Below are 11008 nucleotides of genomic sequence, written 5' to 3' on the forward strand. Positions count from 1 at the left end.
TGCCACACATAAGATGTGGAAGAATGACAATTTGACTGTCAAATGTATCATGCTGGCGTCTATGTCAAATGAATTATAAAGGCAGCATGATAGCATGGATACTCTCTCTATGCTTCTTAATTTAAAGGAGCTATATGGAGAGCAGAGTAGAACTGCTAGATATGAGATATCTAAGCAGTTATTCCGTGCAAGGATGAATGAAGGGACATCCATGCAAAACCATTGTCTAATGGTTATAGACTTAATCACCAGATTAAGTCAATTAGGTTTTGCTATGGACAGTGAGCTCAGTCAGGATTTGATCCTGCAATCACTACCTGATTCATTCTCTCAGTTTGTAGTGAATTTTCATATGAACAAGCTGAATACCTCCCTGTCTGAGCTATTAAATATGTTAAAGACAGCTGAGACCCATATCAAGAAGGAAAAGGGTCCAATCCTTCTTGTTGATAAGGGTTTAAGGAAGAAATCAGGCAATAAGGGTTTTTGAGGATGATAGTGTTATTTTGATGATTAACAACCAATAATCAAGAGTATGTTACAAGTTAATTCGATACTTCATTTATAAGTCTGTTACTCTCAGTATATTTGTATAAATGCATTTCATTGTTTATTTGGATGAATCTAACCTTGAGTTGCAGCAAAGTGTGGTTTGAGTCGACCCCAAGGTTGATTGGGTCGACCCCGGTACATCAAGAAAGCATCTGGCACACTTCTGCAAAAATGGCACGGATGAACAGTAGTTGGGTCGACCCAAGGAAAGCATGAGTCGACCCAAACCTCAAGCCTCTCAAGCCTCAAGAAAACAGTTCTCTGGAAACACTGAGAGGGTCGACCCAAGAGGAAGTCGAGTCGACCCAAGCTTGAGTCGACCCAAATACTGAGAGGGTCGACCCAAAGGCAATGACAGACTACATGACAGAAAAGGTTCTCTGGAAACCCTGAGAGGGTCGACCCAAGTGGAAGTTGAGTCGACCCAACTGAACCTTGAGTCGACCCAAAGAAATGTTGAGTCGACCCAAGTGAAGGAAGGCTGAATTGCAAGTTTCTGTGGTTCTGAGAGGGTCGACCCAAGGAAAAGTTGAGTCGACCCAAGTGAAAGTTGGGTCGACCCAAGGACAGGTTGAGCCGACCCAAGCACGAGCAGAAGCATAACGGCTAGTTCTGCAGAAGTACTTTTTGTCCTTCCAACAGTGAGTAATGGCTAGTTTTTGAATTCTAACCATTGAGGCTTGTCCAATGGATGAAGGAAACTATTTAAAGTGGCACTATTCATCAGAGAAAATATTCTTTTGCAAAATATCAAAGAGTACACAAGAAAGACAAAGTGCCCTAATCTTCTTCATCCAAGTGCTTCATTCAAGAGTCAAAAGAAAGTGGTTGAGCAGATTCAAAGAGTCATTAAGAGCTCCATCCACCCTTGAAGAGTGAAGCATCCTTGACAAAGAAGAGAGAAGTCACATCAAGCGATAACTATTCTCTAAACTCTTCTTTGTAGATTATATTGTTATATTTGCTCATCTAGGAGCTTAAATCTTCTTACTTTGGTTATTAAACTCCTTGTAAAGGTTAGTTGGTTAGCCCGCAAAACCAACGGTATAAGTTGATTGGTGAACCCGTAAAACCAATTGTAAAGGTTCGTTGGTGAGCCCGGAAAACCAACATAGGTTCGTTGGTGAGCCCGTAAAACCAACATAGGTTCGTTGGTGAGCCCGTAAAACCAACATAGGTTTTTGGTGAACCCGGAAAACCAAAGTGTAAATATTTTTGGATTGTGAGCCTGGAAAACAATCCAACTGTAATCCGCGGGATTATAGTGAATTCCCAAGGGGTCGCTTGGGGAGTGGACGTAGGTGCTTAGGAGCGCACCGAACCACTATACTTCTTGTTGTTTGTATTGTGATTTGTTTAATTCCACTAACTCATCAATTAACATAAGTAAGATAGTTAAAATTAAGAGAAACCAATTCACCCCCCCTCTTGGCTGGTCACCTTGGGCAACAAGTGGTATTAGAGCAAGGTGCTCCAATAGTACTTATTGATCTCACAATCAAGAGTTAAAGATCATGACAACCCAAGTGGGATGTTCTATGAGTAAGGGACAATCCACAAATAGACCTCCTCTATTTAATGGCACAAATTACACATACTGGAAAGCTAGGATGAGGATATTCATTCAAACTTTAGACTATGAATTATGGTACATTATTACTAGAGGACCTCACATACCCACACTTAATATAGAGGGCACTATCATACCCAAACCAGAAATGGATTGGAATGAAAGTGATAGAAGATTAGCACAATTAAATGCAAAAGCAATTAATGTACTTTACTGTTCATTAGATGTAAGTGAATTTAATAGAATATCTACATGCATCTCTGCAAAAGAAATTTAGGACAAACTTGAGGTCACTCATGAAGGGACTAATCAAGTCAAGGAGTCAAAAATAAATATACTAGTACATAAGTATGAATTGTTTAAAATGGAATCCACTGAGTCCATAACTGATATGTTTGCTCGTTTTACTGAAATTATAAATGGGCTTAAGAGTTTAGGAAAGTCTTATACTAACTCTGAATTGGTGCGAAAAATTCTCAGGTCTCTACCAAGAGTTTGGGAGGCCAAGGTAACTGCAATTCAGGAAGCTAAGGACCTCAACACACTGCAATTAGAGGAACTTCTAGGATCACTCATGACCCATGAGTTGACCATGAGGCAAAATTCAGAAGATGAGGTCAAGAGAAGAAAGACCATTGCCCTAAAGTCTACCACCCCTAAACAACAAACTGAGTCGGAAGATTCAGATGATGATGATGAATTTGATGAAGAAGGAATGGCTATGCTTGGAAGAAAATTCAGAAAATTTATGAGAGGTAAGAATAGATAAAAAGAAACCCTTCTTCAAAGGTAGATCAAGCAAAGAAAAGGGTAAGGACAAAGAAAAAGAAAAAGAAACTCCTATTTGTTATGAGTGTAACAAACCCGGGCATTATAAAATAGATTGTCCGGAATTAAAGTGGATTGCAAGAAAACTGAAAAAGAAGAACTTTATGGCTGAATGGAGTGAAAGTGAGGAGTCAAGTTCGGAAGAGGAAGATCATCAAGAGACGGCCCAAATATGTCATATGGCCAATGACGATGAGGTAGATTCTGAACTTGAATGTGATTTTACTGTTGATGAATTACATGATGCATTTTTAGAACTCATGGAAGAACATAAAAAACTAATTAATAAAAATAAAGTTCTAAAAGAAGAAAATCAATCTCTTATCAAAGATAAGTTAAAACTATCTCATAACTATGAAACATTAAGTAGGAAACTCACAAATGAAACCAAGAATCTAATTGCTGAAAATGTCAAGTTAAAAGAAGATGCTGAAAAATATAAATTCTTAGTAGATAAGTTTACACTTAGTTCTACCAAATTAAATATGATTCTTGATAGTCAAAAAGCTGTATATGATAAGGCTGGATTAGGATATAAAACAAATAGGAAACAAAAATACTTAAAGAACATTTTTGTAAAAGCTAAAAATGAAAATATTACTTGTCATTGCTGCAATAAATTAGGACATAAAGCATATGAATGTAACTATAGAAAGTCCAGTCAAAACAAATTGAGTAATAATCATAAGCTTAAATTCAAGAAAGTTTGGGTTCCAAAAGGAACATCAAGTACTAACCCTAAAGGACCCAACATAGTTTGGGTACCTAAAGCTCTTTCTTGATCTTTATTGCAGGGGTGTCTTGCAGCTAATAAAGTGGAAAAATGATAGGATCTAGATAGCGGCTGTTCAAGACACATGACCGGTGACGTAGATCAATTTGTCACCTTGGAATCTAAGAAGAATGGAGTAGTAACCTATGGAGACAATGGAAAAGGGTATATCATTGGAAAGGGTAAAATTTTCATTACTCCATCTACTTTTATAGAAAATGTCTTATTAGTTAAGGGTTTGAAACATAACCTACTTAGCATAAGTCAATTTTGTGATAAAGGGTTTAAAGTCACATTTGAAGCATCAGTATGCATAATCACAAATCCTAAAGATAATAGCATTGTACTTGTAGGACAAAGGCAAAGAAATATTTACATGGTAGATCTTCATGATTTAGGCAAGAAAAATGGATTATGCTTAATTACTAATGAAGAAAAAAAAAATGAAACAAGTTGGCTTTGGCATCGTAGACTAGGACATGCTAGTATGGAATTAATATCAAAACTAGTCAAGAAGGAATTAATAAAAGATGTGCCAAAATTGATTTTTGAAAAGGACAAAATCTGTGGACCATGCTCATTAGGAAAACAAACTAAATCATCCTTCAAATCAAAGAATATAGTATCAACAACTAGGCCTTTTGAACTCATACACATGGATCTATTTGGACCCACTAGAACTGCGAGTCTAGGAGGGAAGAAGTATGGACTAGTTATTGTAGATGATCTTTCAAGATATACATGGGTTTCATTTTTGGCACATAAGAATGAAGCATTTTCAGAATTCTTGAAACTTTATAATAATATCATAAATGAAAAGAAGCTCACCTTAGTAGCAATTCGAAGTGATCATGGTACTGAATTTGAAAATCAATACTTTGAAGAATTTTGTAATAAAAATGGTATCTCACATCAATTTTCAGCACCTAGAACACCTCAACAAAATGGGGTTGTTGAAAGGAAAAATAAGACATTGGCAGAAATGGCACGCACGATGTTGTGCGAGTCAAATCTTCCAAAGTACTTTTGTGCTGAAGCTATAAGCATTGCTTGCCATATTCTAAATTGGGTTTTAATACGACCAATAACCAAGAAAACTCCTTATGAACTTTGGAAGAATAAGAAACCAACTGCTAAATATCTTAGAGTATTTGGATGTAGATGTTTCATTTTAAACAATGGCAAGGAGGATCTAAGTAAATTTGATGCCAAGTCAGATGAAGGTATCTTCTTAGGATACTCCACATCTAGCAGGGCATACAGAGTATTCAATAAAAGAACTCTTGTAGTCGAAGAGTCAGTTAATATCATATTTGATGAGTCTGATAGTGAGTCTGCTAGGAAAGAAAATATTCTTGATGATGATACAGAAATTATTAACTTTGAAAAGTTGAATATTGATGACGTGCCAATTCAAGATAAGGGAGATGATTGCGTGCCACCACAATCTCAAAACTTGCCAAAGGAATGGAGGTATGCATATGGACATCCTAAAGACTTAATCATTGGTGATCCATCTCAAGGGGTAAGAACTCGATCCTCTCTTAGAAATTTAAATGATTATCTTACTTTTGTTTCACAGTTAGAACCTAAGACTTATGAAGAAGCTGAAAAAGATATCAATTGGATAAATGCCATGCAAGAAGAATTAAATCAATTTAAAAGAAGTAATGTATGGACATTAACTGAAAGACCAAAGCATAACTCTGTAATTGGAACAAAATGGATCTTTAGAAATAAATTAGATGAAAATGGGTTAGTAATAAGAAATAAAGCTAGACTTGTAGCTAAGGGATACAATCAAGAAGAAGGGATAGATTTTGATGAAACATTTGCTTCTGTAGCTAGATTAGAGGCTATTAGATTACTTCTAGCTTTTGCATGTTTCATGGATTTCAAATTATATCAAAAGGATGTAAAAAGTGCATTCTTAAACGGTTTTATAGAGGAAGAAGTATATGTAGAGCAACCCCCCGGTTTTGAGAATCATGAATTGCCAAATCATGTGTTTAGACTACATAAGGCATTATATGGATTGAAACAAGCATCTAAGGCTTGGTATGATCGATTAAGCAAATTTCTACTAAAAAATGACTTTAGTAGAGGAAATGTAGATAAAACACTGTTTCTCAAAAGAAAGGACGAAAATCTATTAGTGGTACAAATATATGTGGATGACATAATCTTTGGTGCCACAAATAATACTCTTTGCAAAGAATTTGCTGATTTAATGCACGGAGAATTCGAAATGAGTTTGATGGGAGAACTAAGTTTCTTTCTAGGATTACAAATCAAACAAACTAAAGAAGGTATCTTCATTCATCAAACTAAGTATACAAAGGAAATACTAAAGAAGTTTGGGAATGAAAATCATAAGGGAGTAGGCACTCCAATGAATCCTACTAGTAAGCTAGACAAAGATGAGAAAGGAAAGAGTATTGATATTAAGCTTTATAGAGGACTAATTGGATCCTTGCTCTACCTTACTACTAGTAGACCAGACATCGTGTTTAGTGTAGGAATATGTGCTAGATACCAATCAGATCCTAAGGAGTCACATTTAAGTGCTGTTAAAAGAATCCTTAGATATTTAAGAGGAACTACGAACATAGGATTATGGTACTCAAGAGACTCCTGTCTAGATGTGTTTGCATACTCAGATGCTGATTTTGCTGGATGCAAATTAGATAGGAAGAGCACTAGTGGAACATGTCAATTCTTAGGAAATAACTTAGTATCATGGTTTAGCAAAAAGCAGAATTCAGTGGCACTGTCAACAGCTGAAGCTGAATATATAGCTGCTGGCAGTTGTTGTGCTCAAGTACATGGCTTAAGCAACAACTAGAGGACTATGGAGTTAAGCTAGATAACATTCCTATTAAGTGTGATAATACTAGTGCCATCAACCTCGCTAAAAATCCGGTTCAGCATTCTAAAGCCAAACACATAGAAATAAGATATCATTTTATTAGGGATTATGTGCAAAATGGAAACATATGTATTGAGCATATATGCACTGAAAAACAATTAGCTGACATATTCACAAAATCCTTGAGTGAAGATAGATTCTGCACGCTAAGGAGGGAATTAGGCATATGTGATCCTTTTTATTGAAGAGATATAAAAGGGAGCAAGCAGTCTCATGATACATTCCTCCCATTTCTAAAAACCCATGAAACATGAGTCAAACTTGTAATCTATAGATTCCTTACTCATGTATCATTGTCCCAGAAAGAATTTGTAAGGATTGGAAGCAAGGAAAATTTTTAGAAGCAAAAAAGAAGAAAAAGGAAAAATTTCTGAACTTGGGTCGACCCAACCCAGAATAGGGTCGACCCAACGTTGAGTCGACCCAAGAAAATTCTTGAGTCGACCCAACGTCGGGACCCCACTGTTAAAAGGAGGACCCGTGAGCTATCTAGGGCACTGTTTACCCTTTGTCCTCTTCCGAAAACCCTATTTCCCACTCTCCAATCTCCTCCAATCATCTCCAAACAGTAGATTACTTCAAAATCTTGGAGAAATGGGACCCAAAAGAGCCGTAGCCAAGCGATCCGAGAGAGTCTCACGGATCCAACATGCGGAAAGAGAAGCTACGGAGCCATCTACAGTGTCTCCACAAGGTGAGACACGTGTAGAGCCACCTCCTCCTCCCTCCCCTTCAGTACAACTTGCAAAGTTTGCGGGGAGACCGGTTACAACGGGGAGAAGGATCCATTCCGAGTTCTTTGATCAAGAAGGGTTCCGTTTGGAGAAATGGATCCGAAGGCAAGGTTGGGAGTATCTTTGCTCCCTAGATGTGGTGATATACCCGGGACTAGTTCGGAAGTTCTATGCCTTCCTCAAAACTGGGATGGGAGGGCTCATATCAGAAGTTCAAGGAGTTAGGGTTCGAGTTTCTGAAGAGAGTTTGAGTGAGTTGCTTCATCTTCCCTGCGAAGGAGCAACTCCAGAAAAGCCAGAAAACAAGTTGAGAGCCCTGCAGTTAATTCTTGAGAATGAAGACTTCGACTTCTCGGAGCAGGTTATAGCAAGCTCTCTTTCTGCAGAGATGAGGTTGTTGCACAACATCATTGATCGGATTCTATTTCCGAAGAGCGGAAGATTTGATCTCATTACAGAGCGAGATCTAGTAGTGATGGAGCATATTATTCAGGGTATTCCCCTGAATCTCCCGGCCATGATACTTAGGCAGATGAGGAAGGTGATCTGCAAGTCCAGAGTATCTCTGCCTTATGGTATGATACTCACCTTGATCTTCCGACAGCACGACATATCTGTCGAGGGGGAGATCTCCAGGCATCTGCTTCATACTGATACATACACTGCACGATCACTTATTCGCATGGGCTATGAGAAAGTGAACGGGCAGTGGGTTCGTACTGGAGCAGGGATTCAGGGTGATGCACCAGAGGGTGATGCACCAGATATTGGAGACCCTATCCCTAAGGATGAGGAGCATATGGATCATCCTACTACACCTTCAGAGGCTGGACCATCGTCATCTGTTCCTGCGGGAGACACAGATGCGTTCTGGAGTAGGATGACTGAGCTTATGTCAGCTCAGGCGAGGACTATCACTGATGGGCTGACGAGCCGACTAGATATCATGTCTGCTGAGATCAGTGATCTGAGAGAGCAGATAGGAGCTATACGGAGAGAGAGAGAGAGACTCATGGACCATCTGTGCCACAGGCTGCTGAGTCAGAGATTTCGGCACAGAGTCATCCAGCTCACCGTGCTCCACGCCAGACTCAGTCTCATCAGGCTCGACCTCCCCTCGCCACTTATACTAGGAGGATGAGGACTAGATCACAGCCATTAGATACTCCCTAGGCTGATATTAGTATTTTTGTTTAGAGCCTAGGATTTGTATCTAGTTCTCATATGTATTTTGTGTTGATCATATATTTTGAACCTTGATTAAGGAACATTGTATTTGTTTTTGTTTTGGCATTATTGTACTAAAATGTTCCTATTTTGATCAATGAAGTTTAAATGTTTGTTATTTATTGTATCTATTCCCATGCACCTATTTGATGATAACAAAAAGGGGGAGAAGTAAAGAAAGAGAAATAAGTTGTGTAAGAAAAGAGAAATAAGTTGTAAAACAAATTGAAAATTATAATGGAAAAGCATATACATTTAAGGGGGAGCAATTTGTAACAATGAAAATGATCAAATCTAAAATTTCTATTGAATTTCAGAATTTGGCACATAGAATTTCAGAATTTGGCACATACCCCTCACACCTCGATACATAATCTGAAACTCATGCATTATCTCAAATTTTTGAAGTTTCATCTTTAATGAAATATAAAAGAAAGGGGGAGCAATTCAAAAAGTCAAATTGGAAAACATTTGGATAAAATAGGAAAAGACTTCACTCTCATATTTGAAAAGCTGAAATTCAGCAACTTGAGCCATTTTAAAACTGATTTTAAGATAAGTATCAATAGGCTCATACTCTATATTTTGTAATCATCAAAAAGGGGAAGATTGAGGATGATAGTGTTATTTTGATGATTAACAACCAATAATCAAGAGTATGTTACAAGTTAATTCGATACTTCATTTATAAGTCTGTTACTCTCAGTATATTTGTATAAATGCATTTCATTGTTTATTTGGATGAATCTAACCTTGAGTTGCAGCAAAGTATGGTTTGAGTCGACCCCAAGATTGATTGGGTCGACCCCGGCACATCAAGAAAGCATCTGGCACACTTCTGCAAAAATGGCACGGATGAACAGTAGTTGGGTCGACCCAAGAAAAGCATGAGTCGACCCAAACCTCAAGCCTCTCAAGCCTTAAGAAAACAGTTCTCTAGAAACACTGAGAGGGTCGACCCAAGAGGAAGTTGAGTCGACCCAAGCTTGAGTCGACCCAAATACTGAGAGGGTCGACCCAAAGGCAATGACAGACTACATGACAGAAAAGGTTCTCTGGAAACCCTGAGAGGGTCGACCCAAGTGGAAGTTGAGTCGACCCAACTGAACCTTGAGTCGACCCAAAGAAATGTAGAGTCGACCCAAGTGAAGGAAGGCTGAATTGCAAGTTTCTGTGGTTCTGAGAGGGTCGACCCAAGGGAAGGTTGAGTCGACCCAAGTGAAAGTTGGGTCGACCCAAGGACAGGTTGAGCCGACCCAAGCACGGGCAGAAGCATAACGGCTAGTTCTGCAGAAGTACTTTTTGTCCTTCCAACAGTGAGTAACGGCTAGTTTTTGAATTCTTACCATTGGGGCTTATCCAATGGATAAAGGAAACTATTTAAAGTGGCACTATTCATCAGAGAGAATATCCTTTTGCAAAATATCAAAGAGTACACAAGAAAGACAAAGTGCCCTAATCTTCTTCATCCAAGTGCTTCATTCAAAAGTCAAAAGAAAGTGGTTGAGCAGATTCCAAGAGTCATTAAGAGCTCCATCCACCCTTGAAGAGTGAAGCATCCTTGACAAAGAAGAGAGAAGTCACATCAAGCGATAACTATTCTCTAAACTCTTCTTTGTAGATTATATTGTTATATTTGCTCATCTAGAAGCTTAAATCTTCTTACTTTGGTTTAAACTCCTTATAAAGGTTAGTTGGTTAGCCCGCAAAACCAACGGTATAGGTTGATTGGTAAACCCGTAAAACTAATTGTAAAGGTTCGTTGGTGAGCCCGGAAAACCAACATAGGTTCATTGGTGAGCCCGTAAAACCAACATAGGTTTTTGGTGAATCCGGAAAACCAAAGTGTAAAGGTTTTTGGATTGTGAGCCCGGAAAACAATCCAACTGTAATCCGCGGGATTATAACGAATTTCCAAGGGGTCGCTTGGGGAGTGGACGTAGGTGCTTAGGAGAGCACCGAACCACTATACTTCTTGTTGTTTGTATTGTGATTTGTTTAATTCCACTAACTCATCAATTAACATAAGTAAGATAGTTAAAATTAAGAGAAAACAATTCACCCCCCCCCCCCCTCTTGGCTGGTCACCTTGGGCAACAGTTTTAAAAAAAGGTTGAACCCTAAAAGTAGCAAGATCAAGAAGAAAAAAGGAAAGAAAATCTCCGGAACAAGTACTTGTTTCCTCTGCGGTAAGGAAGGCCACTGAAAGAGAAATTGCAAGAGTTTTCTTGCAAGTATGAAGACCGATGCAAGAGTTGCATCGAAAGGTATGTTTATGTCACATGCCAACTTGTCATTAAGTTCTTCCAATTCAAATTCATGGGTATTGGATACTGGCTGTGGTTTTCACATTTGCAAATCTTTGCATGGACCACAGAAAATTAAAATTTTGAAGA

The sequence above is a fragment of the Phoenix dactylifera genome, chromosome 10 (genome assembly GCF_051530095.1).
Source record: "Phoenix dactylifera cultivar Ajwa chromosome 10, Ajwa_hap1_PhDact_Kaust_v1.1, whole genome shotgun sequence".
Lineage (NCBI taxonomy): Eukaryota > Viridiplantae > Streptophyta > Magnoliopsida > Arecales > Arecaceae > Phoenix > Phoenix dactylifera.